Genomic DNA, 26,240 nt, shown 5'->3' with positions numbered 1-26,240 from the left:
CTACATTACGTTTACTTGGCAGCGTGACTAGTTGCCACACAGTCAGTCTCCTCACACCACACCGCTGTTACTTATTTATGTTTTAATGTTTGACTTTTGAAGAACATTATGTCTCACATTTTAATGTATGGCTTGAGCAACTCAGCTCTTAAATCACTGTACGTCTGTGACGGTTTGCTCATGTAAGTACTATTTGTTTTACACTCGCTTACATTAATGTAACTTTTATTAGATAAGATATTTAATCTGACATTCATTTAGGTAATTACCTTATCTTTTGATGAAGTCACCCAGGTGACGAAACCTGGTCCAGGTATATAGAAAACCTATGCAAGCGGTTGGCAGATTTTTACATATTTAAAAAGAAAGTACTGAATAGGATTGGGGAGAAGAGAAGTTTGTGGCACAACTTGACTAGAAGAAGGGATCGGTTGGTAGGACATGTTCTGAGGCATCAAGGGATCACCAATTTAGTATTGGGGGGCAGCATAGAGTGTAAAAATCGTAGAGGGGGACGAAGAGATGAATACACTAAGCAGAATCGCAAGGATGTAGGTTGCAGTAGTTACTTGGAGATGATGAAGCTTGCACAGGATAGAGTAGCTTGGAGAGCAGCATCAAACCAGTCTCAGGACTGAAGACCACAACAACAACAATAGTGAAGGTGTTGCCTGTGCAAAAGTTTGTGCACGAACTGACCTCTCGATTGTTGTTGTTGTTTGTGGTTTTCAGTCCTGAGACTGGTTTGATGTCCCATAAATGTTCGGTAGGATTCATATCGGGCGATCTGGGTGGCCGAATCATTTGCTCGAACTGTCCAGAATGTTCTTGAAACTTATCGCGAACAGTTGTGGCTCAGTGACATGACGCATTGTCATCCGTAAAATTCCATTGTTGTTTGGGAGCATGAAGTCTGCAAGTGGTTTCCAAATAGCCGAACATAACCAGAACCAAGTCCGTTCCATCTAGAAACAGTCCACACTTTTGTAGAGTCACTACCAGCTTGGACAGTGTCTCGCATGACCACTGGGTCTGCGCCACACTCGAACGCTGCCATCTGCTTTTACGAACTGAAATCGGGACTCATGCGACCACGCTACGGTTTCCTAGTCACCTAGGGTCCAACAGATAGGGTCAAGAGCCCGGGAGGGGCGCTGTAGTGCTGTTAACGAAGCCACTCGCATCGGTCATCCGCTGCCATAGCCCATGAACGCCAGATATCGCTCCACTGTCCTGACGGATACGTCCGTCGTACCTCCCACATTGTTTTCTGCTGTTACTTCACTCAGTGTTGCTTGTTTGTTAACACTAACAACTGTACGTAGCCGCCGCTGCTCTCGGTCGTCGAGTGAAGACTGCCGACCACTGCTTCGTCCGTGTTGAGGGGCAGTGTCTGGAACGTGGTGTTCTCGGCACACTCTCCACACTGTCGATCTCGGAATATTGAATTCCGTAACGATTTCCGAAATGCTTCAGCTACCATTCCGCGTTCATAGTCTATTAATTCCCTTCGTGCTGCCATAATCACGCAGGAAAGCTAGTCATATGAAACACCTGTATACAATTGACCGCCAGTGCATTGCCGTTTGACATCTTGCGTATGCGATACCACCGCCCTCTATAAATGTGCATATCGCTATCGCACGACTTTTGTCAAAAAAATGTTTCAAATGGCTCTGAGCACTACGGGACTTAACTTCTGAGGTCTTCAGTCCCCTAGAACTTAGAACTACTTAAACCTAACTAACCTAAGGACATCACACACATCCATGCCCGAAGCAGGATTCGAACCTGCGACCGTAGCGGTCGCGCGGTTCCAGACTGGAGCGCCTAGAATCGCTCGGCCACACTGGCCGGCCGACTTTTGTCACCTTAGTGTTTAACAGAAACTGGATAAATATGAAAAACACGTGGCTTTCGTGTCAGCTTTCAGCGGTCACAAAGAGTCAGAAGATTCCCTGAATCCCAGAAATTGCAGAGCTATTTTTAAACTCGTGCTAAACAGAAATGAATATATGCAAGTATGTTGGAAGAAAGTGGAGTATTTCCGGGGATTTTGGAAAACTATGCGGAACGAACTGGTTAAATGTATAAAAGCAATTTGCGAATTCAAGTTTGGACAGAACCTCGTTTTAGGCGTCATTGTGAACGAAGCAACGGACATTTCAGACCAGTCACAGTGCTCTATTGTTATGAGCCTGTTGAACTCCAACGGCAAAATTCAAGAACTTTTCTTGGATTCCATGATGTTAGCGAAGCTGGAAGTGCTGCTGCTTTATTCTCTGTGTTGAGCGACGTGTTTCGAAATTGTGATAGGAAGGAAAAAACTGGTGGCCCAAACCGATGATGGAACTTCCGTTCTGGCTAAGGTCTGTGAAACTGCTTCTCAAGCTCTTTTTGCTCACTGTTTTTCATACCGTTCAGATTTAGTTTTGCAGCCGAGCTGTTCTTGTATAAAACCGGTGAGGCCATTTTTCCACGCGTGACGCTGTTACTTCGTTCTTCCACCGGTGTTTCAAACGCAGAGCAATCTCGGCTGTATTGTTAGCAAACGCGTTGCTGTGAACAGTGACGCGAGATGGAACTGTAGCACCAGAATAATATCTGCCATTCACAGAAGTCGTCCGGGACTAACTGAGGTTTTAATTGAAATAATCGATAGTCCAAACTCAAGTGCAACGATTACAAGAGAAGCCTGTGTGTCCGAAAATAGCCTCTTTGATTTTGACTTTGTTCTTCTTCTCTCTGTTTTTGAAAACATATTTCAAAGACTGAACTGTTTTTCAACGTTCTGCAGAAAAAGAGAACAACGATGTACAGTTTTGCAACAATGCTGTTTCATAGTGGATAGATTCCACGAAAAACTAAAAAAAAAGTAAATTGATGGACTTTGTAAATTCCAGGAAGCATCCGACTAGTTCACCAGCTGAAGCTTCCATCCTAGAGCCTAAATTGCGTATGAATACATTGGCAATCCATTGAAGTAAAAATACAAATATGTGTACTTTTTGAGATACTGGATAAAATTGGAACACGACGGGAAACAAGAGTTTCACATTCTGGTAACTGCACTTCTTAAATTAGACAATGCTGCTGAGATCGCCAATTATATCGATTCATTGCTACAACGGTACGGTGCGTCCTTCAGTAGTTCTCACTTACGTGTGGGACTGGAGACTATATTTTCTTCCCTGCGTAAAGAAACATTTCACTCTCTCAGTTTGGGGAGGGGAGGGGGGCGTTATCAAAAGAATGATTGAGAATGAAACGGACCAAATTCTTTCAGAAGATTTCATACTATTTTGCTTAACTCAAGAGGTGTGGTCTCTCAGGCCGCGCGAAAATTTTCGAACTCGCTCTCCAAGGCCAGTTGTGGTGGAACGCTTTTATACTCACCCTACCCTCCTTAAACTGCCAAGCCTATGATGTTTTGTTGTTGGTTGCGTTATCGCCTTGTGTTTATTGTTGACACGTGTTATTGATAGGTGCTGGAGTCTCCTAGGCGGCCCCTCGAGAATTACGTTCGATGAAATTCTTAGTCGGTCCATGGAGGAAGGTGTCAGTGATATAGATCAAGAAATAAACGAGAAAGACGAAGATTTTACATTGGTCAGTGATCACAGTTCCGCTAACGAACAACAGTATCATTCCGATGAAGAATGGGGATCTGTCTGTTTCTTCAATGAAATACTTAAAGTGTCTGTTAAAATCGAGTGTGTTCTGCGTGGTGATACGAAAAATGTAGTTCCCAGCAATCCGCGTGAATCTGACAGAGTTTCTTTTTTGTAGCCATCGGATGGAATCTTTATGCGCAAATTTAAACCTTGGAATTTAGTTCTATATGGAAATTTACGTGCTACAGAGATTGTATAATTTTTCAGAGTGTAAAATTCAGTACTCTAACAGTCCATTTATGTGTACTACTTAAAATAACCACACAAAATTATGAGCTTTTATGTGATAAATAGTAAAATGCTACAGGCTTTGTTTAGTGCAATAAAATAAACAAGAAGCATTTAAAACACTTAAATAACCATGAAAATAAATGTCATGTAGTATAAATTAAAAATTTCATACCATTTTAGCCGTAAATATCGGTTTAAACATAGTGGTCCCAGAGACTCCACCTCGTGGTACATGTTTCAGAAAAGTCACCTCGCGGGTTAAGGATTTACTGCTGCCATTCCTGGATCAAGCGGCTTCAGGTGAAAGGACTTTTCTTGTCCTAAACGCATAAAATCGTATTTGAGGAACAGCATGATCCAGGACAGCTTATCAGCTCTTGCTTGTACCTCAATCGAAAAACCAAACCTGCGAGTACCTGAAAGCCGAGACACGTGGTATGACGGTGTGTCGTCGAGAAGGTTCCGGAAGAAGGTTCGTCGAGTTAACTCGTTTCACGAGCAGGGCCTTCGTTAAGTGTTTTGTCGCCCTAAGTGAGAACTGAAAAATGACGGCCTTTCTTTTTCTTTTTTTTTACTACCTTCGGTCTTCTCAAGTCCCACCCCCTCCCACCTCCACCACCACCACCACCTCCACCAACATCCAACGGCACAACAATTCAAATCTCGCATTGTGCTATTAATCATTAAAGGTGGTGACCAGACGTTCTCGTTTTCTGGGGACAGTCCTCAGTTTTTATGTTTTGTATTCAATTCCTTTGGTTTGAAACTAATTTTCTCTGCCTTTCGCCGTCCCTAAAATTCTGCCGCCCAAGGCGGCCGCCTAGTCTTGCCTAATGGTAGAAACGGCCCTGTTCACAAGTAGCAACGGTCAACCAGTTCGTTTGTAAATGAAAGTTAGTGTCGTTATTATTACAGTACTGGCAGTGGTGGTGATGGAATTTAGACCAATGGTCCGTCACTGTAAGATATTAACAGCTACTTTTAAACATTTAATATTAGTGTGTGTACATTATTCAACATGCTACTGATCGTTTAAATAGGTAATACTGTGTGAGAAAAGCATATTTCTTTTCGCATCTGTAGCTTAATATTACGTGCAAAAAAGTTCGTAAATTATCAGGTAATTAGTACTTCACTATATGTACCGTTTTTCTGTAATTGAATGTACTTTTACAGTTTACGAAGACCGGCCAGCCATGTGCAGTAGGTGCTAAACTGAAAGCATCTTTATTATAATTGGGCCCATTCATTCGTGCATTCATTCACTTATCGTGTCCTGTAGATCACATCATGGATGTGAAATGAGGCACTCATCAACAGAAAACAAGTAAAAAATCGTATTTTTTTGTCATCAGTCTACTGACTGGTTTGATGCGGCCCGCCACGAATTCCTTTCCTGTGCTAACCTCTTCATCTCAGAGTAGCACTTGCAGCAACCTACGTCCTCAATTATTTGCTTGATGTATTCCTATCTCTGTCTTCCTCTACAGTTTTTGCCCTCTACAGCTCCCTCTAGTACCATGGAAGTCATTCCCTCATGTCTTAGCAGATGTCCTATCATCCTGTCCCTTCTCCTTATCAGTGTTTTCCACATATTCCTTTCCTCCCCGATTCTGCGTAGAACCTCCTCATTCCTTACCTTATCAGTCCACCTAATTTTCAACATTCGTCTATAGCACCCCATCTCAAATGCTTCGATTCTCTTCTGTTCCGGTTTTCCCATAGTCCATGTTTCACTACCATACAATGCTGTACTCCAGACGTACATCCTCAGAAATTTCTTCCTCAAATTAAGGCCGGTATTTGATATTAGTAGACTTCTCTTGGCCAGAAATGCCTTTTTTGCCACAGCGAGTCTGCTTTTGATGTCCTTTCTCCGTCCGTCATAGGTTATTTTACTGCCTAGGTAGCAGAATTCCTTAACTTCATTGACTTCGTGACCATCAATCCTGATGTTAAGTTTCTCGCTGTTCTCATTTCTACTACTTCTCATTACCTTCGTCTTTCTCCGATTTACTCTCAAACCATACTGTGTACTCATTAGACTGTTCATTCCGTCCAGCAGATCGTTTAATTCTTTTTCTCTTTCACTCAGGATAGCAATGTCATCAGCGAATCGTATCATTGATATCCTTTCATCTTATATTTTAATTCCACTCCTGAACCTTTCTTTTATTTCCATCATTGCTTCCTCGATGTACAGATTGAAGAGTAGGGGTGAAAGGCTACAGCCTTGTCTTACACCCTTCTTAATACGAGCACTTCGTTCTTGATCGTCCACTCTTATTATTCCCTCTTGGTTGTTGTACATATTGTATATGACCCGTCTCTCCCTATAGCTTACCCCTACTTTTTTCAGAATCTCGAACAGCTTGCACCATTTTATATTGTCGAACTCTTTTTCCAGGTCGACAAATCCTATGAAAGTGTCTTGATTTTTCTTTAGCTTTGCTTCCATTATTAGCCGTAACGTCAGAATTGCCTCTCTCGTCCCTTTACTTTTCCTAAAGCCAAACTGATCGTCACCTAGCGCATTCTCAATTTTCTTTTCCATTCTTCTGTATATTATTCTTGTAAGCAGCTTTGATGCATGAGCTGTTAAGCTGATTGTGCGATAATTCTCGCACTTGTCAGCTCTTGCCGTCTTCGGAATTGTGTGGATGATGCTTTTCCGAAAGTCAGATGGTATGTCGCCAGACTCATATATTCTACACACCAACATGAATAGTCGTTTTGTTGCCACATCCCCCAATGATTTTAGAAATTCTGATGGAATGTTATCTATCCCTTCTGCCTTATTTGACCTTAAGTCCTCCAAAGCTCTTTTAAATTCCGATTCTAATACTGGATCCCCAATCTCTTCTAAATCGACTCCTGTTTCTTCTTGTATCACATCAGACAAATCTTCACCCTCAAAGAGGCTTTCAATGTATTCTTTCCACCTGTCTGCTCTCTCCTCTGCATTTAACAGTGGAATTCCCGTTGCACTCTTAATGTTACCCCCGTTGCTTTTAATGTCACCAAAGGTTGTTTTGACTTTCCTGTATGCTGAGTCTGTCCTTCCGACAATCATATCTTTTTCGATGTCTTCACATTTTTCCTGCAGCCATTTCGTCTTAGCTTCCCTGCACTTCCTATTTATTTCATTCCTCAGCGACTTGTATTTCTGTATTCCTGATTTTCCCGGAACATGTTTGTACTTCCTCCTTTCATCAATCAACTGAAGTATTTCTTCTGTTACCCATGGTTTCTTCGCAGCTACCTTCTTTGTACCTATGATTTCCTTCCCAACTTCTGTGATGGCCCTTTTTAGAGATGTCCATTCCTCTTCAACTGTACTGCCTACTGCGCTGTTCCTTATTGCTGTATCTATAGCGTTAGAGAACTTCAAACGTATCTCGTCATTCCTTAGTACTTCCGTATCCCACTTCTTTGCGTATTGATTCTTCCTGACTAATGTCTTGAACTTCAGCCTACTCTTCATCACTACTATATTGTGATCTGAGTCTATATCTGCTCCTGGGTACGCCGTACAATCCAGTATCTGATTTCGGAATCTCTGTCTGACCATGATGTAATCTAATTGAAATCTTCCCGTATCTCTCGGCCTTTTCCAAGTATACCTCCTCCTCTTGAGATTCTTGAACAGGGTATTCGCTATTACTAGCTGAAACTTGTTACAGAACTCAATTAGTCTTTCTCCTCTTTCATTCCTTGTCCCAAGCCCATATTCCCCTGTAACCTTTTCTTCTACTCCTTTCCCTACAACTGCATTCCAGTCGCCCATGACTATTAGATTTTCGTCCCCCTTTACATACTGCATGCGACGTCGGCATGTATACCTGAACTATCGTTGTCGGTGTTGGTCTGCTGTCGATTCTGATTAGAACAACCCGGTCACTGAACTGTTCACAGTAACACACCCTCTGCCCTACTTTCCTATTCATAATGAATCCTACACCTGTTATACCATTTTCTGCTGCTGTTGATATTACCCGATACTCATCTGACCAGAAATCCTTGTCTTCCTTCCACTTCACTGACCCCTACTATATCTAGATTGAGCCTTTGCATTTCCCTTTTAAGATTTTCTAGTTTCCCTACCACGTTCAAGCTTCTAACATTCCACGCCCCGACTCGTAGAACGTTATCCTTTCGTTGATTATTCAATCTTTTTCTCATGGTAACCTCCCCCTTGGCAGTCCCCTCCCGGAGATCCGAATGGGGGACTATTCCGGAATCTTTTGCCAATGGAGAGATCATCATGACACTTCTTCAATTACAGGCCACATGTCCTTTGGATACACGTTACGTATCTTTAATGCAGTGGTTTCTATTGCCTTCTGCAACCTCATGTCGTTGATCATTACTGATTCTTCCGCCTTTAGGGGCAATTTCCCACCCCTAGGACAAGAGTGCCCTGAACCTCTATCCGTTCCTCCGCCCTCTTTGACAAGGCCGTTGGCAGAATGAGGCTGACTTCTTATGCCGGAAGTCTTCGGCCGCCAATGCTGATTATTTATCAAAATTTAGGCAGTGGCGGGGATCGAACCCGGGCAGGAAGACGTTTTGATTATGAATCAAAGATGCTACCCCTAGACCACGGGTGCAAACGCAAATCGTATATAGGCTATTTAATCTGTATTGACAATAAAAATATCACTTTCTTTCTTAATGACGTAGATGCTTATGCCAGATAAATTTAATCAAGTGAATTTGAAATAAGTAAGGAAGGTATTAGAGGAGTAAATGTAGTCATAAACTGAAGACGTATCTTGGTCCCTTAATAAATGATAATTGGGATAACTCGCAAGAAATACACACATCAGGAAATCAAGAAATGTGCTTCAGAAAAAAGAGTGCTGTCTTAAAAAACCATAACCTAACCCTAAGATCAAAAGTCAGACTTTTGCACTGTTATGTATATTCTGTCCTCCTACTTGGTATAGAGACATGGACCTTGAATAAAATCATGGAGAAGCAGGTGGAGGCCTTTGAATTGTGGTATTGTAGGCGGATCCTGAGAATACCTCGGACACAGAGAGTGACAAAGGTAGAAGTTTCGAGAACAATGAACGCAACACCTAAATTAATCAAGATAGTGGAATACCCGAAAGTTGGAATATCTAGGACCTATGCGTGATACAAACACGTACACACATCAAAAAAAGTTTTGCATCACCCCAGTTCCCAGAACTCCTGAAGATAAACGTTGACTGTGGATATTGTATCACAGACACAGTCCCATTGACTGTTCGGAGATATCATTAAACCTGCCCACAGATGTAAACAACCATGCATGAGCAGCGTTTATTAGACGGAGGGTGTCCGACAGCCGATCAGTTCCAGTCATTCCACTAGGAAGGAGGTACAGGACTCGTCTGTAGTTCAGCCATGCCTATACGGTCAATACCGCGGTTCGATCGCGTCCGCGTTGTTACTTTGTGCCAGGAAGGGCTCACAACAAGGGAAGTGTCCAGGCGTCTCGGAGTGAACCAAAGCGATGTTGTTCGGTTATGGAGGAGATACAGAGAGACAGGAACTGTCGATGACATGCCTCGCTCAGGCCGCCCAAGGGCTACTACTGCAGTGGATGGCCGCTAACTACGGATTATGGCTCGGAGGAACCCTGGCAGCAACGCCACCATGTTGAATAATGCTTTTCGTGCAGCTACAGGACGTCGTGTTATGACTCAAACTGTGCGCAATAGGCTGCATGGTGCACAGCTTTACTCTCGACGTCCATGGCGAGGTCCGCCTTTGCAACCACGACACCATGCAGCGCGGTACAGATGGGCCCAACAACATGCCGAATGGACCGCTCAGGATTGGCATCACGTTCTCTTCGCCCATGAGTGTCGCATATGCCTTCAACCAGACAATCGTCGGAGACGTGTTTGGAGGCAACGCGGTCAGGCTGAACGCCTTAGACACACTGTCCAGCGAGTGCAACAAGGTGGAGGTTCCCTGATGTTTTGGGGTGGCATTATGTGGGGCCGACGTACGCAGCTGGTGGTCATGGGGGGCGCTGCAACTGTTGTACGATACATGAATGCCACCCTCCGACCGTTAATGCAACCATATCGGCAGCATATTGGCGAGGCATTCGTCTTCACAGTCGACAATCCGCGCCCCCATCGTGCACATCGTGTAAATTACTTCCTTCAGGATAACGACATCGCTCGACAAGAGTGGCCAGCATGTTCTCCAGATATGAACCCTATCGAACATGCGTGGGAGAGATTGAAAAGGGCTGTTTATGGACGACGTCACCCACCAACCACCCTGCCTTTAAGGAGTGGGACGATCTGGACCAACAGTGCCTTGATGAACTTCTGTATAGTATGCCACGACGAATAGAGGCATGCATCAATGCAAGAGGATGTGCTACTGGGTATTGAGGTACCGGTGTGTACAGCAATCTGGACCACCACCTCTGAAGGTCTCGCTGTATGGTGGTACAACATGAAATGTGTGGTTTTCATGAGCAATAAAAAGGGTGGAATGATGTTATGTTCATCTCTATTCCAATTTTCTGTACAGGTTCCGGAACTCTCGTAACCGAGGTGATGCAAAACTTTTTTTGGTGTGTATGATTTGCTACAAAAAATACTTCAAGGGAAGATCAGCAGCAAAAGAGGTCCTGGAAGGAGACGAATGTCTTGGTTTGGGGACCTTAGATGCTGGTTTAGTATGTTTTCAACAGAACTATTCCGTGTTGCTACCAACAAGAGAAGAATGGCCATCATGATCGCCAACACCCGAACCGCAAAGGCGTCGGAAGAAGTAGAAGAAACTGTTTTGACAAAAGCTGCTCTTCCTCAGTTATATTACACAGCTGCCGGTTTTCTTCTATTTTTAGTTTAGTGGCTACTCGATTACATTTGAATATATTAAAGAAACAGTGGAGACCAGTACACAGTATATTAGTATTTGTCATGCAGATTTGTAACCATCAGTGTTATATGCAGTGTGGCAAACAGAACTTTTTAGTCCTTGAATACAGATGTTCAGATAATTTGTAGAAAAGGGGGCAAATGAGATACCGTATGTTTTTTAATGTTTCTTTGAACTGGCTAAAGCTCTCACTTTCGTGCTGTATGTTGGAGGAGAGCTTGCTGGATGTCCTTGCATCACATCTCGTTAACTCCTACTGTGAACGCTTGACAAGGGGGCAAAATCGACGTGAAAATTATTTTTGTGCCTTATTTTGATTGCCTAAATCACCGTTCATCTGAAACTGGTTTTTATTATATTGAAAGAAATTAAGGAGTACGAGTATAGAGAAGTGAGATTTCGAAGAACCTTAACAAGGTTTCTGAAACATGTGTGTTAGTCTTAAGTTACACAATATTCTTACTGGTCGCTCCCGCTGAATAAATACTTCATTTACTTTACCGTTCTGGAGTAAAGTATAAGGAAGTGGGATTTAGAAGAGCCTTGAAAAGGTGTTCGAAATGTGCTCGATAATCTTAAGTTCCGATGTGTTTGTATTGGTCTGCTCGCTTCTACTGAATAAACACCATATTTACTTTGCGTTCACTGCCCCAGAAGATAAGATTGTGATGAGGAAGAAAATGACATACTAGGTAAGGTTCTTTCGCGGAAGTATAGCTTACACCAGGAAAAAAAAAAGCAGGAGGGAGACATTTGTGCCGTTCATTCAGAGTTAGAACATGAAAAATTTTACTTAGAACAGTTAATGGGAGGAAAAACGAAAGGTGCTGGAAAGCGAAGGCAAGAAAATGACATGCAAAAAAAGTCTGTTTGCGACTTTGAATTTCAGTTAACCAACAGATTCAGTTTACTGTTTGGCGGATCGTCATTCAGACGCGCAGTGGAGCAGAACAGTGCTTGGAATCTGGCGGATAAGTTGGGAAAAAAAACAGAAGAAGAAAAACAGAGTTTCGTCTTTGTCGCAGTCACGGGAAGCGCTGTAGGCGAGTAGGAAAAGTGAGGGTAATAGTATCGAGCCACGACATCTATGAAGCTAAGTGCTAGTTCCAGACAGGTGACGGAAAACCTAGGAAAATTTGTAAAACTTTTAGCAAAGTTGTTAGTTGAGGGACATGGAAACAGCCTGGCTAAGGCCTAATGGCCACTGGGAGCGTAAACTTGCGACAAAGCGTCGCATGATTTTGTACGACAAGCGCGGCTAAAATAAAACACGAGCCGTCAAATGGGGGCTCTACTACTGAGAGCGAACCGGTCGTGCGTTCTCGCGCGACCGTGCTGCACGAGCCTCAGTTCAGTTTGAATTTTCCCAGTCAGTTGTGCGACAATGTGATGGACTGCGAAAAGCTAATCAGCGTACTGCAACCACGAACATGCCCGTCGGACCTAGAGACGCCGCCGTATCACATGAGGAATTTTACTTCCAATTTGTGGGAGGAGGTACCAATGGAATTAGAAGAGGCGGGTAATTTTCTTGGTTTTCGAGTTTTTACTGACCAATGACGACGCTACTGCACTGCAGAGCCAACGAAGCTGGTACACTTGCCTAATATCATGTAGGGCGCCCGCGAGCACGTAGTGCGCTTCCCAACAGCACTTCACAAGGCGTCACAGATGTGCTCAATAATGTTCGTGTCTGGGGAGTTTGGTGGCCAGTGGAAGTGTTTAAACTCAAAACAGTGTTCCTGGATCCACTTTGTAGCAATTCTGGACGTGTGGGGTGTCGCATTGTCCTGCTGGAATTGTCCAAGTCCGTCGGAATGCACAATGGACATGAATGGATGCAGGTGATCAGACAGGATGCTAACGTACGTGTCACCTGTCAGAGTCGTATCTAGACGTATCAGGGGTCCCATATCACTCTAACTGCACACGCCCCATTACATTACAGAGCATCCACCAGCTTGAACTGTCCCCTCCTGACATGCAGGGTCAATGGGTTCATGAGGTTGTCTCCATATCCGTACACGTCCATCCGTTCGATACAATTTGAAACGAGACTAGTTCGACCAGGCAACATGTTTCCAGTCATCAGCAGTCCAAGGTCGGTGTTGACAGACTCACGTGAGGCGTAAAGCTTTGTGTCGTGCAGTCGTGATGGATACACGAGTGGGTATTCGGCTCCGAAAGCCCATACTGATGATGTTTCGTTGAACGGTTCACACGCTGACACTTGTTGATGGCCCAGCATTGAAATCTGCAGCAATTTGCGGAAGGGTTGCACTTCTGTCACGTTGAACGATTCTCTTCAGTCGTCGTTGGTCCCGTTTTTGCAGGATCTTTTTCCGGCAGCAGCGATGTCGGAGATTTGATGTTTCACCGGATTCCTGATATTCACGGTACACTCGTGAAACGGTCGTACGGGAAAATCTCCACTTCATCGCGCCTCGGAGATGCTGTGTCCCATCGCTCGTGCGCCGACTATAACACCACGTTCAAACTCATTTAAATTTTGACAACCTGCCATTGTAGCAGCAGTAAACGATCGAACAACTGCACCAGACATTTGTTGCCTTATACAGGCGTTGCCGACCGCAGCACCGTATTTTACGCATGCATGTGATTTTCCCTAGTTTGTCCCAAATTCTTTAAATCATTTTGTGTTATAGTCAAAGAGTTATTACTGCGACAGTATTCTTGCTGCTGTTAATAGCCACGTGTAGTCTGACGAGTTCTCCTCCCCTTTCCTGTACACTATCGTTAGCAGAAACTAACTAATGATGGAGGTTGAGCTTGCTAATGTTACATATTATACTCGAAGACGAGTATGCAAGTGGCTTCATTGGCATGTAGTTTCTTAGGCCACTTCTGAGGGAATTTGACAAGTTTGTGTTGAATGCCATGTGTTTCTAGACCGGAAAATGCCAGAGGAATTTTGTAATGACAAAAATGAAGACAAGTGAAATAAGATTTTAAGTTTAATTAAGAGATACGTTTGCATAAGCAATCTAATTATGCAATTTTGCTGATGCGAGAATTAACGGTCTTGTAAAACCATTGGTGCAGTAACTTGTCCCAGTATTCTATTTTACGTATCGTTTTCAGTACCTTACAGATGTAAATGACAATATTACTTAATAATACAGTACATTGTTAAGTGTCTGGTACTTAAGAGTATATTTATAAGTATTCTTTACACAGGATTTTCGACAAATAGTATTGTAAGCTTTTCTCTCATTTCCGATGCCACAGCAGTACTTAATTCTGTTATTATGTCTACGGAGTTGTAAATGTCTGTTCGGATTATTTATTTCAGCCGAAATAATTTGAAAGCCTGCAAAGCGTTCTTTGTCTACCACAATGTTGTGTTGCAACGTAATATGTTTTACAATAGTCTCTGCTTCGTCACGACCAACTTCAATTTCTTTATGTAATAGACGCCATTTATTTGCCGTAATTCCAAAAGAACATTTAATCACTTGTCTTGCGGTCGACGATCGTTTGTTGAATAACTCACGCTGATGTAAGATGGAATATGACCCATGAGATACTTTTCCGATGGAAAACCTACTTCGCCTAGCAAAACATTTGCTAATCTTTGTTCACTTCCAAGAAGATATTTCTCACTGTTAAGTTACGGAGCATCACGGTCGACCAGTTTGCATAACTTTGAGTTGCCGAGTACGCCACTGTCACTCTGTTTGCCATAGGTACCAAGATTGAATCAGGTGGTCTTGTAGTCATCTCCCACGACTGCTTGCAACACAACTGAGAAACATTTCTTGTAGTTGTAGTACATACTTCGTGAATGCTTGAGGCACTTGACTCTAATATGTTTGTCGCCACAGTTGGCAAATTTCCAACTGTCCACTTCTTGGATTCATGATGGAAGTGGCTTGGGTTCATTGTGTAAGACTTCCCATTCACACTACAAGTTTCGTCAACGATCCTCCCAGCTGCAACAATGAAGAGCCGACACCAATAACCGAAAGTTTTGAATGACAAATTGGTGAGGAGCTACCTGGAAAACCATAAATTGTATCAATAACATATGTAACAGGCATCACACCAGAATTATCATTTTGTTGTAGTTGTTGGAGTGCAGAAAAGATGGCGAAACGCGAGGGATTGTTTCCGGAGAGAATGGAAAAAAAAAATGTAATGATAATACATCTGACAAAGGTACGAATACATCTAAACAGTGGCCTTTCTTTACTCATATGATCTTCCTAACAGACGCCATTAATCCAAACCATACTCAGAGGAGCATTAGCGATGAAGCGCAAAGCACCCCTTCTGATGAAGAAGATATAAGGAATAATGAAGCTAACTGGAATAAAACCTGCATGTCCGGGGATTAGATTAGGCCCGAGGTATTCCTACCTGTCATAAGAGGCGACTAAAAGGCGTCTCACACATTTCGGTCTTTATGTGATGGTCCCCTGTGGGAAGGGCGCCTTACATGGTGCACAGTGTCCATCATGCGCTGAAACCTCTCACATCCTTTATCGACGTGGATCTTCACTTCCGCTCATTCTCCAGCTGTTGGGCGAGGTCACCCTCGTGGGTGCGTTTTCCTCCATCCTCTGTGCAGTACAGCATTCTGCGCTGTCGACGATAATGCACTTCTTAGCTCGTTTACGCCTTATATCCAGCACGGTAGCCAGTTCGTTGTGGTGGGGCCACCATGTACCCTGTTGGTTGTAGCCCCCGACCACAAACGGATCGCTCTGCTGATGCCTGCGCCGTTCCTTCGTGTACCAAGGGGTAGATGCCCGTCCCCCTGGGGCATCGGGACTCCAGGTGGCCTTTGCTGCGGCTGGGTGGCGCCCGTGAGGAGCACCACTGGTTGGAGTGGGTGGCATCAGGGTGGATGACGCGCGCTGAAGCGTAGAACATTATCTCTTGCTGGTAGTCAAACACCAGCAGTCTCTAAGCAGTGAAGGTCTAACACCAACAGTCTCTAAGCAGTGAAGGTCTTACTTCAATGCTAAGAAATCTCCCCTCCCCCCCCCCCCCCCCCCCCATTCCTGGGGCCACACCATGGGAGGAACGCTAGGCTAAGGATTGCAGTGAAGCTTATTCACCCCAGTACCTCGTATGTACGAGAGTTGATGGGGGACCTTTCTTTTCAATGAAACCTCAGTTTTTTGTGGAGCATTTAGAGAACAAGTTTGAGGAGGTGGAGGGCTTGTACAAAATGCAGTCAGGGTCGGTCTTGATAAAAACGCCATCCTCTGCCGAGTCACAGGCAATACTCGCCTGTGACAAGCTGGGGGGATGTTTCTGTTTCCATTACGCCCCATAAGAGTTCAAATATGGTCCAGGGTATCATATTTCACCGGGATCTTCTTTTGTAGCCTGACTATGAGCTGTCAGCTGGTTTAGAGTGGCGAGGTGTCCATTTCGTCCAGCGCGTCCATGGGGGTCCGAGGGATAATCAAGTTGGCACCAGTGCCTTCATCTTGGCCTTCGAGGGTGACACATTACACGACAAGGTCACGATGATGGTCTACCGCTGTGACATAAAGCCATATATCCCTCCCCCGATGTGGTGCTTTGAGGGCTGGAAGTTCGGCTATATGTCTTCCCACTGTACTTCCAGCGTCACCTGTCGGGATTGTGGACGTGCTTCACACCCCAATACTCCCTGTGCCCCACCTCTCATCTGCGTCAACTGTGGAGAGCACCATTCGGCTTGCTCGCCAGAATGCAGGATTCTCCAGAAAGAAAGAAAAATAATGGACTACAAGACCCTGGACTGGCTGCCCTACACTGCAGCTAAGAGAAGATATGAGAGGCTACATCATGTGCGTATGACATCAACCTACGCTGCTGCTATGACAACGGTTCTGACATCTTCTGTTTCACTGCATACAGTTGGTTCCACCTGTCCCCTTAATGTTGGGGGGGGGGGGGGGGCGGACACTTCCGTTCCTGTTGCTCTTGCACAACCTACTTTAGGAGCAACACCCCCACGTCTCAGCTGGTGAAGTGTAAGTCTGAAGCCCTCCCAGCCAGACAAACCTAAGGAGCAGTAAGAGAAACCTTAAAAGAAAAAGACCCCCAAGAAGCAAGGCACTGCGGTGGCAGCCACACAACCACTACCTACAAGCTCTGTGTCTGAGGATGAGATGGAGATTCTGGCATGCACTGAGTACCTAGATATCGCTGGGCCCTCATAAACAATGGATATCGATCGCACAGATACTCATCTGGTGGCAGCAGGTGACCCTGAGGCGTAGACTGCCTCATTGGGTGTTTCATGCCTTCCCAGTCTCACGATAACAATCCTCCAGAGGAATTGCGGCAGTTTTTTCCATCTGGCTGAGCTAAGGCAACTCTTAATCTTTACACCTGCTTTCTGCGTTGCCCTTCAGGAAACCTGTTTCCTGGCAATGCGGGCCCCTGCCCTCTGCGGCTATAAGGCATATTACAGGAACCATTTGCGACTATATTATAGTGTAGTTTGCATCTATGTCCTGAAATCAGTATGTCGTGAACCTGTGTCCCTCCAAACCCCTCTTGAAGCTGTGGCTGTCAGGATAAGGACGACGCAGGAAATAACTGTCTGCAGTGTATATCTTCCTCCAGATGGTGCAACACCCCTGTACGTATTGGCTACACTGATTAATCAACTCCCTAAATCTTTCCTACTTGTGGGAGATTTTAACGAGCATAACCCGTTGTGGGGTGGCACCATGCTTATTGGCCGAGGTAGGGAGGTCGAAAATTTACTGTCACAACTCGACCTCTGCCTCTTAAATACAGGTGCCCCCACACATTTCAGTGCGGCACATGGCTCATATTCGGCCACTGATCTCTCGGTTTGCAGTCCTGGCCTTCTCCCATCTATCCACTGGAGAGCACATGATGACCTGTGTGGTAGTGACCACTTCCCCATCTCCCTGTCACTGCCCTGGCGTCATGCCCATGGATGCCTACCCAGATGGGCCTTAAACAAGGTAGACTGGCAAGCCTTCTCCTCTGCTGTCACTGATGAATCTCCTCCACATGGTGCCATCGATGTTGTTATTGAGCAGGTAACTACAACGATCGTTTCGGCGGTGGAAAACGCGATCCCTCGTTCTTTAGGGTGCCCCCAACGAAAGACAGTTCCTTGGTGGTCGCCGGAAGTCGCTGAGGCAATTAAAGAGCGTCGGCGAGCTTCAGCGACACAAGCAGCACCCTTCCCTAGAGCACGTAATAGCCTTTAAGCGACTCTGTGCCCGCGTTCGCCAGCTTATGAAACGACGAAAACAGGAGTGTTGGGAGAGGTACATGTCGACCATTATGTGCCATACGTCACCTTCGCAAGTCTGGACGAAGATCAGACATCTTTTTGGGTACCAGATCCCAAAAGGTGTCCGTGGCATTAACAAAAGTGGCGTGTTATCTACCGACGGAAACGCGATTGCTGAGCACTATACTCGAGCCTCTGCCTCAGAGAACTACCCCACAGCCTTTCGCACCCACAAACAGCGAATAGAAAGGAAAGTCCTCTCGTTCACTACACGCTACAGTGAACCCTATAACGCCCCATTTACAGAGTGGGAGCTCCTCAGCACCCTTCCACATTGCCCCAACACAGCTCCTGGGGCGGATCGGATGCGCAGTCAGATGATTAAACATCTCTAGTCTAACTGCAAGTGGCATCTCCTTGTGATCTTCAACCAGATCTGGTGCGATGGCGTCTTTCCATCGCAATGGCGGAAGAGCACCATCATTCCAGTGGTCAGAGCTGGTCAAAACCCGCTTGATGTGGATAACTATCAGCCTCACCAACTTTCTTTGTAAGCTGCTGGAATGTATGGATTATCGGCAGTTGGGTTTGGGTCCTGGAGTCACATGGCTTACTGGTTCCATGTCAGGGCAGCTTCCGCCAGGGTCGCTCTGCCACTGATAATCTTGTGTCCCTCGAAACTGCCATCCAAACAGCCTTCTCCAGACGCCGACATCTGATTGCCGTCTGTTTTGACATACGTAAAGCATACGATACGACCTGGTGTCGTGATATCCTTGCCACATTGTATGAGTGGGGTCTCTGGAGCCCTCTCCCGACTTTTATCCAAAACTTCCTGTCGCTCCGTACTTTTCGTGACCAAGTCAGTGTCACCCATAGTCCCCCGCCCCGTATTCAGGAGAATGGCATTCTGCAGGGCTCCGTATTGAGTGTGTCTCTGTTTTTAGTGGCTATTAACGGTCTAGCAGCAGCTGTAGCGCTGTCACTCACCTTCTCTGTATGCGGATGACTTCTGCATTTCATACTGATGCTTCAGTACTGGTGTTGCTGAGCGGCGCCTAAAGGGACCCATTCACAAGGCGCAGTCATGAACTCTAGCCCATGTGGTCCAGTTTTCGGCCGCTAAGTCGTATGTCATGCATTTCTGTGTGTCCAACTGTTCATCCAGAATCAGAACTTTACCCTAATGACGATCCACTCACTGTAGTGGAGACATATCGATTGTTAGGACTGGTTTTCGACGCCCAATTGACTTGGCTACCTCTCACCTTCGTCAGCTTAAGCAGAATTTCTGGCAGCACCTCAATGCCCTCCGCTGCTTGAGCAACACCAACTGGGGTGAAGATTGCTCTAAGCTGCTCTACAGAGCCCTTGTTCAATCCCGCATTGACCATGACAGTCTGGTTTGGCGGCGACTTCAGCATTGCATTTACTCGACCCAGTGCACCACTGCAGCGTTCGCCTAGCGAGAGGAGCTTTCAGAACGTGTGAGGTGACGAGTGGCCTGGTGGAGGCCAGAGTCCCTCCATTGAAGGTTAGGCGTGCACAACTGCTCGCCAGTTGCGTTGCACACGTTCATAGTTCTGTGCATCCAAATTACCGTCTCCTTTTCCCAACCAAGGCGGATCCCCTCCCGCATCGGCGGCCCAGGTCAGGGCGTACGATTGGGGTTCGCATCTGGTCCCTTCTGTCTGATCTGGAGGCCTTCCTGTTACCACCTTTCCTCGAGGTCCATTCACATACACCTCCATGATCTACACCTAGGCTGCAGATTCTTCTGGACCTTTCGCTTGACCCTAAGGACTCTGTTAACCCTGCGGCTCTCCGCTTTCACTTCCTCTCGATTCTCGACATTTACTGGGGCCATTGAAGTGGTTTACACGGACCGCTCGATGGCTGATGGTCATGTAGGCTTTGCGTATGTTCGTGGAGGACATATTGAACAGCACCCCTTGCCAGATGGCTGCACTGTTTTCACTGCAAAGCTGGCGGCCGTATCTCGTGTTCTTGAGCACATCCGCTCATACTCTGGCTAGTCATTTCTCCTGTCTACTGACTCCTTGAGCAGCCTACAAGTTATCGATCAGTGCTATCCACACCATCCTTTAGTAGTGTCCGTTCAGGAGTCCATCGCCGGCCGGGGTGGCCGAGCGGTTCTAGGCGCTACAGTCTGGAACCGCGCGACCGCTGCGGTCGCAGGTTCGAATCCTGCCTGGGGCATGGATGTGTGTGATGTCCTTGGGTTGGTTGGGTTTGGGTAGTTCTAGGTTCTAGGGGACTGATGACCTCAGATGTTAAGTCCCATAGTGCTTACAGCCAGGAGTCCATCTATGCACTGAAACGGTCCCGTTGTTCACTGGTCAGAATCTCAGGCAACAAACTTGCCGACAGGCTGGCCAAACAGGCTACGCGGGAATCGCTTCTGGGGATGGGCAGCTCCAAAACTGACCTGCGTTCTGTCTTACGCCGCAGGGTTTTTCGGCTTTGGGAGACAGAATGGCATAAGAGTACGCCCAACAAACTGCGTGTCATTAAGGAGACTACAAATGTGTGGAAGTCTTCCATTCGGTCCTCTCGCAGAGAGTCACTTGTCCCCTGTCGGCTCCGCATTGGCCATACGTGGCTAACGCGCGGTTGCCTCCTACGTCGTGAGGACCCACCTCGGTGTCGCTGTGGCTCACAAATTACGGTTGCCCATTTCTTGCTGGACTGCCCACTTTTAGCCGCTCTGCCGCGGATTTTTAGCTTTCCCAGCACCCTGCCTTCGGTTTTGGGCGCCATTGCCTCAACAGCAGTTTTGGTTTTACGTTTTATTCGTGACGGTGGGTTTTATCATTTGATGTAAGTTTTAGCGCATGTCTTTTGTCACTCTGTGTCGTCCACCGTAGTGCTTTTGGGATGGAGATTTTAATGTGTTACAGACTGACTGGCTTCTCCTTTTTCTTCTCATGGTCAGCCAGCCATGGTAATCTGCTCTCATGTTTTGATCTCTTCTATATGTTTCTCGCCTTTCTCTGTAGTTTTCTTGTCCGGTGTTGTCCATTTTAGTGTTTGTTGCCCTTCTGTCATTCTGATGCTTTTCTCCTTTCTTCATCTGTGTTTTGTATGTCCCGATTATTTTACTCCCACCCTTGTGGAATTATTTTAATCGGAACGAGGAACCGATGACCTAGCAGTTTGGTCCCTCCCCCCTCCCCCCTCCCCCCTCCCCCTCCTCTTTTAAACCAACCAAAACCATATAGTGAACATGAATTTTTAATGAGTATATTTTCGTATCTGCGTGAGGTTCCTCCACATAACACACTAAAACTGCTGAGGTCCTCGGTCCCTAAGCTTACACAATACTTAATCTAACTTTAACTAGCTTACGTTAAGAACGACACACACACACACACACACACACACACACACACACACACACACACACACAGCTATGCCCGAGGGAGGACTCGAACCTCCGACGGAGGGAGCCACTCGGACCTTGACTAGACGCCTGAGTCCATTCGGTTACCCCGTGCGGCACCCATTCTTGCTTCCGTCTTTTGTTTTTTCGCGTAGGAAGCCGTGGTGTGTCTGATGCATACACAAAAAGTAAACCGGAGAGAGACACGACAACCTCACTAGCCAAAAGCCTGTACTGTCGAATGATTTCGCATCCTCTTGGGTAAAATATTCTGGAGGTATGATAGAGACCCATTTGCGTCACCACGCTGGGCCTACTCAGACGGATGTCATTATCAGGAAAGAAAGCCAGACATTTTGCAGGTCGCAGTGTGGAATGCTTCTGCTGGGTAAGTGTTTAACGAGAGCAGCTAAGGTCGTTATTCCCATATTACCCCCGAGGACACAAACAGTGTGCCCGACGTGTCTGTGTGTCGATTAAATTCTGTGCGCTAATGTGAGAAAGTGTTCAAAATATTTGTGTAGCGTGTATCTGAGACAGAACGTGAGAACCAGGCCGATGTTCATCTAGTGCAATGGTTCTCACCCGACGTCGGCGCTACTTCAGACGCGGTCGTCGACAGTGAATCTGCGGCCGTGTCGTCAGCATTGTTGGAAGTGGCGGGGCGGCGGCGCCTGCGCTGTGACTGGCGGACGGGCTCGTATTCCATCCAGCCTACGGTCACCGCGCGCCGTGCCAGCTTTCCCCACTTCACAATCTTTCAGACTTCGCGAGCAAGTCTCCACTGCAGTGTGAAGGAGTTCCTGGTTGGAATCGGAATTTTACTGTTTCGCGACGTACATACGTCAATCATTTATTTGAAGTACACGAGAATCGTCAATATAATGTACCCCAGTTACATCACAACGTATCGAACAAAAAAAATAACAACTACCTTAATTTACAAAAATCATTACAGATTTGTTTCATTACTCTACAAAGAAATCTTCATGACAATTTAAAAGTTCAGTAAGTGAATAATAACATTTTTGCTCTAGGATGACGCGTAATTTTATCTGCAGTAAATCTAGTTCCATACTATGAATTTTTTTTATTTTTAATGTATTATAAATTTCCCACTCATGTGTATGGAGTCTGGAAGTAGAGTTTTAGTGTATGAAATGGCAACATGAAATTTTCTTTGTTTCTTGTGTCGTCCATTCCACCGTAGGAGATTAAATCTGATCTACTGTATATCGTACACACAATAAATTCTTACCTAACCTGACCTCCTTGGCCGCGCTAAAAAGTAAGGAATGACATCGGACACACTGTGACTAATCTACATCCACATCTAAATCTGCATCGATACTCCGCAACCCTTGGTACGGTGCGTGGTGGAGGGTACCCTGTACCACTCTAGTCATTTCTTTTCCTGTTTCGCTCGCAGGTAGAGCGAGGGAAAAAAGACTGCCTATTTGCCACCATATGATCCCTAATTTCTCGTATCTTATCTTCGTGGACCTTTGCACAATGTATATTTCCAGCAGTAGAATAGTTCGGCTGTCAGCTTCAAAAGCTGGTTCTCTAAATTTCAATAGTGTTTCTCGAGAAGAACGTTGCTTTCCCTCCAGAGATTCCCATTTGAGCCCCCGAAGCATCTCCGTAACGCTTACGTCTTGTTCGAGCCTACCGGTCACAAAGCCCGCCTCTGAACTGCTTCGATGTCTTCATTCAGTCCGACGTGGTATGAACCCCCAAACTCTCGAGCAGCGCTCAAGAATAGGTCGCACCAGCATCCCATGTACGGTCTCCTTTACAGGTGAACCACTCTCCCCACAAACCGAAGTCGACCATTCGCCTTCCATACCGCAGTTCTCACACGCTCGTTCCATTTCACGTAGCTCTGCAACCTCACGCCCAGATATTTAAACGACTCGACACTGTCGGGCAGCACACTAGTAATACTGTACCTGAACATTACAGCTTTGATCTTCTTACTCATCCGCATTAACATATATTTTTGCTATTCATCAGACCAACTGGAAATTTTGCTTAAGTTGTCTTGTATCTTCCTACAGTCACTCAACGTTGACATCTTACCGCACACCACAGCATCATCAGGAGGCAATCTCAGATTGCTGCCCAGCGTGTCCGCCAAATCATTTGTGTATATAGGGAACAACAGCGGTCCTGTCACACTTCCCTGGGGCACTCCCTGACGACTCCCTTGCCTCTGATGAACACTCGCCGTCGAGGACAATATACTGGCTTCTATTGTTTAAGAAGTCTTGGAGCCACACACATATCTGTAAACTTATTCCACATGCTCATACCTTCGTCAACAGCCTGCAATGGGGCACCGTGTCAAATGCTTTCCGGAAGTCTAGAAATATGGATTCATCCATAAATCGCAGTATATCATGAGAATGAAAGAGGAAGCCGCCTGATAGAATTTTGTACAGAGCATAACTTAATCAGAGCAAACACTTGGTTCAAGAATCATAAAAGAAGGTTGTATACATGGAAGAAACCTGGAGATACTGACAGGTTTCAGGTAGATTACATAATGGTAAGACAGATTTAAGAACCAGGTTTTAAATTGTAAGACATTTCCAGGGGTAGATGCGGACTCCGACCACAATCTATTGGTTATGAACCGTAGATTAAAACTGAAGAAACTGCAAAAAGGTGGGAATTTAAGGAGATGGGACCTGGATAAACTGAAAGAACCAGAGGTAGTACAGAGTCTCAGGGAGCGCATAAGGGAACAATTGACAGGAATGGGGGAAAGAAATACAGTAGAAGAAGAATGGGTAGCTTTGAAAGATGAAATAGTGAAGGCAGCAGAGGATCAAATAGGTAAAAAGACGAGGGCTAGTAAAAATCCTTGGGCAACAGAACAGATACTGAAGTTATTGATGAAAGGAGAAAATACAAAAAGGCAGTAAGTGAAGCAGGCAAAAAGGAATACAAACGTCTCAAAAATGAGATCGACCGGAATTGCAAAATGGCTAAGCAGGGATGGCTAGAGGACAAATGTAAGAATGTAGAGGGTTATCTCACTAGGGGTAAGATAGATACTGCCTACAGGGAAATTAAAGAGACCTTTGGCAAACAGAGAACCACTTGTATGAATATCAAGAGCTCAGATGGAAACCCAGTTCTAAGCAAAGAAGGGAAAGCAGAAAGGTGGAGGGAGTATATAGAGGGCCTATACAAGGGAAATGTACTTGAGGACAATATTATGGAAATGGAAGAGGATGTAGATGAAGATGAAATGGGAGATATGATACTGCGTGAAGAGTTTGACAGAGCACTGAAAGACCTGAGTCGAAACAAGGCCCCGGGAGTAGACAACATTCCATTAGAACTACTGACAGCCTTGGGAGAGCCAGTCCTGACAAAACTCTACCATCTGGTGAGCAAGATGTATGAGACAGGCGAAATACCCTCAGACTTCAAGAAGAATATAATAATTCCGATCCCAAAGAAAGCAGGTGCTGACAGATGTGAAAATTACCGAACAATCAGTTTAATAAGTCACAGCTGCAAAATACTAACGCGTATTCTCTACAGACGAATGGAAAAAACTGGTAGAAGCTGACCTCGGAGAAGATCAGTTTGGATTCCGTAGAAATGTTGGAACACGTGAGGCAATACTGACCCTACGGCTTATCTTAAAAGCTAGATTAAGGAAAGGCAAACCTACGTTTCTAGCATTTGTAGACTTAGAGAAAGCTTTTGACAATGTTGACTGGGATACTCTCTTTCAAATTGTGAAGGTGGCAGGGGTAAAATACAGGGAGCGAAAGGCTATTTACAATTTGTACAGAAACCAGATGGCAGCTATAAGAGTCGAGGGGCAAGAAAGGGAAGCAGTGGTTGGGAAGGGAGTGAGACAGGGTTGTAGCCTCTCCCCGATGTTATTCAATCTGTATATTGAGCAAGCAGTGAAGGAAACAAGAGAAAAATTCGGAGTAGGTATTAAAATCCATGCAGAAGAAATAAAAACTTTGAGGTTCGCCGATGACATTGTAATTCTGTCAGAGACAGCAAAGGACTTGGAAGAGCAGTTGAACGGAATGGACAGTGTCATGAAACGAGGGTATAAAATGAACATCAACAAAAGCAAAACGAGGATAATGGAATGTAGTCGAATTAAGTCGGGTGATGCTGAGGGAATTAGATTAGGAAGTGAGACACTTAAAGTAGTAAAGGTGGTTTGCTATTTGGGGAGCAAAATAACTGATGATGGTCGAAGTGGAGAGGATATCAAATGTAGACTGGCAATGGCAAGGAAAGCGTTTCTGAAGAAGAGAAATTTGTTAACATCAGTATTGATTTAAGTGTCAGGAAGTCGTTTCTGAAAGTATTTGTATGGAGTGTAGCCATGTATGGAAGTGAAACATGGACGATAACTAGTTTGGACAAGAAGAGAGTAGTAGCTTTCGAAATGTGGTGCTACAGAAGAATGCTGAAGATTAGATGGGTAGATCATATAACTAATGAGGAGGTATTGAATAGAATTGGGGAGAAGAGAGGTTTGTGGCACAACTTAACTGGAAGTAGGGATTGGTTGGTAAGACATGTTTTGAGACATCAAGGGTTCACCAATTGAGTATTGGAGGGCAGCGTGGAGGGTAAAAATCGTAGAGGGAGGCGAAGAGATGAATACACTAAACAGATTCAGAAGGATGTAGGTTGCAGTGGATACTGGGAGATGAAGAAGCTTGCACAGGATAGAGTAGCATGGAGAGCTGCATCAAACCAGTCTCAGGACTGGAGACCACAACAACATCACGAGAACAAAAGG

At 45.2% G+C, this 26,240-nt stretch overlaps 1 protein-coding gene across 2 annotated transcripts in view; it reads left to right on the top strand.

Moving 5' to 3' along the window:
- LOC124785009 (putative FERM domain-containing protein FRMD8P1) overlaps positions 1-26,240 on the top strand; it is a 343,120-nt gene that overhangs the window by 53,360 nt on the left and 263,520 nt on the right. The gene's annotated exons all lie outside the window — the stretch shown is intronic.

This window comes from Schistocerca piceifrons, chromosome 1 (genome assembly GCF_021461385.2).
Source record: "Schistocerca piceifrons isolate TAMUIC-IGC-003096 chromosome 1, iqSchPice1.1, whole genome shotgun sequence".
Taxonomy (NCBI): domain Eukaryota; kingdom Metazoa; phylum Arthropoda; class Insecta; order Orthoptera; family Acrididae; genus Schistocerca; species Schistocerca piceifrons.
The sequence above is the reverse complement of the archived record's forward strand: the minus strand, read 5'-3'. Positions and strand labels throughout refer to the sequence as shown.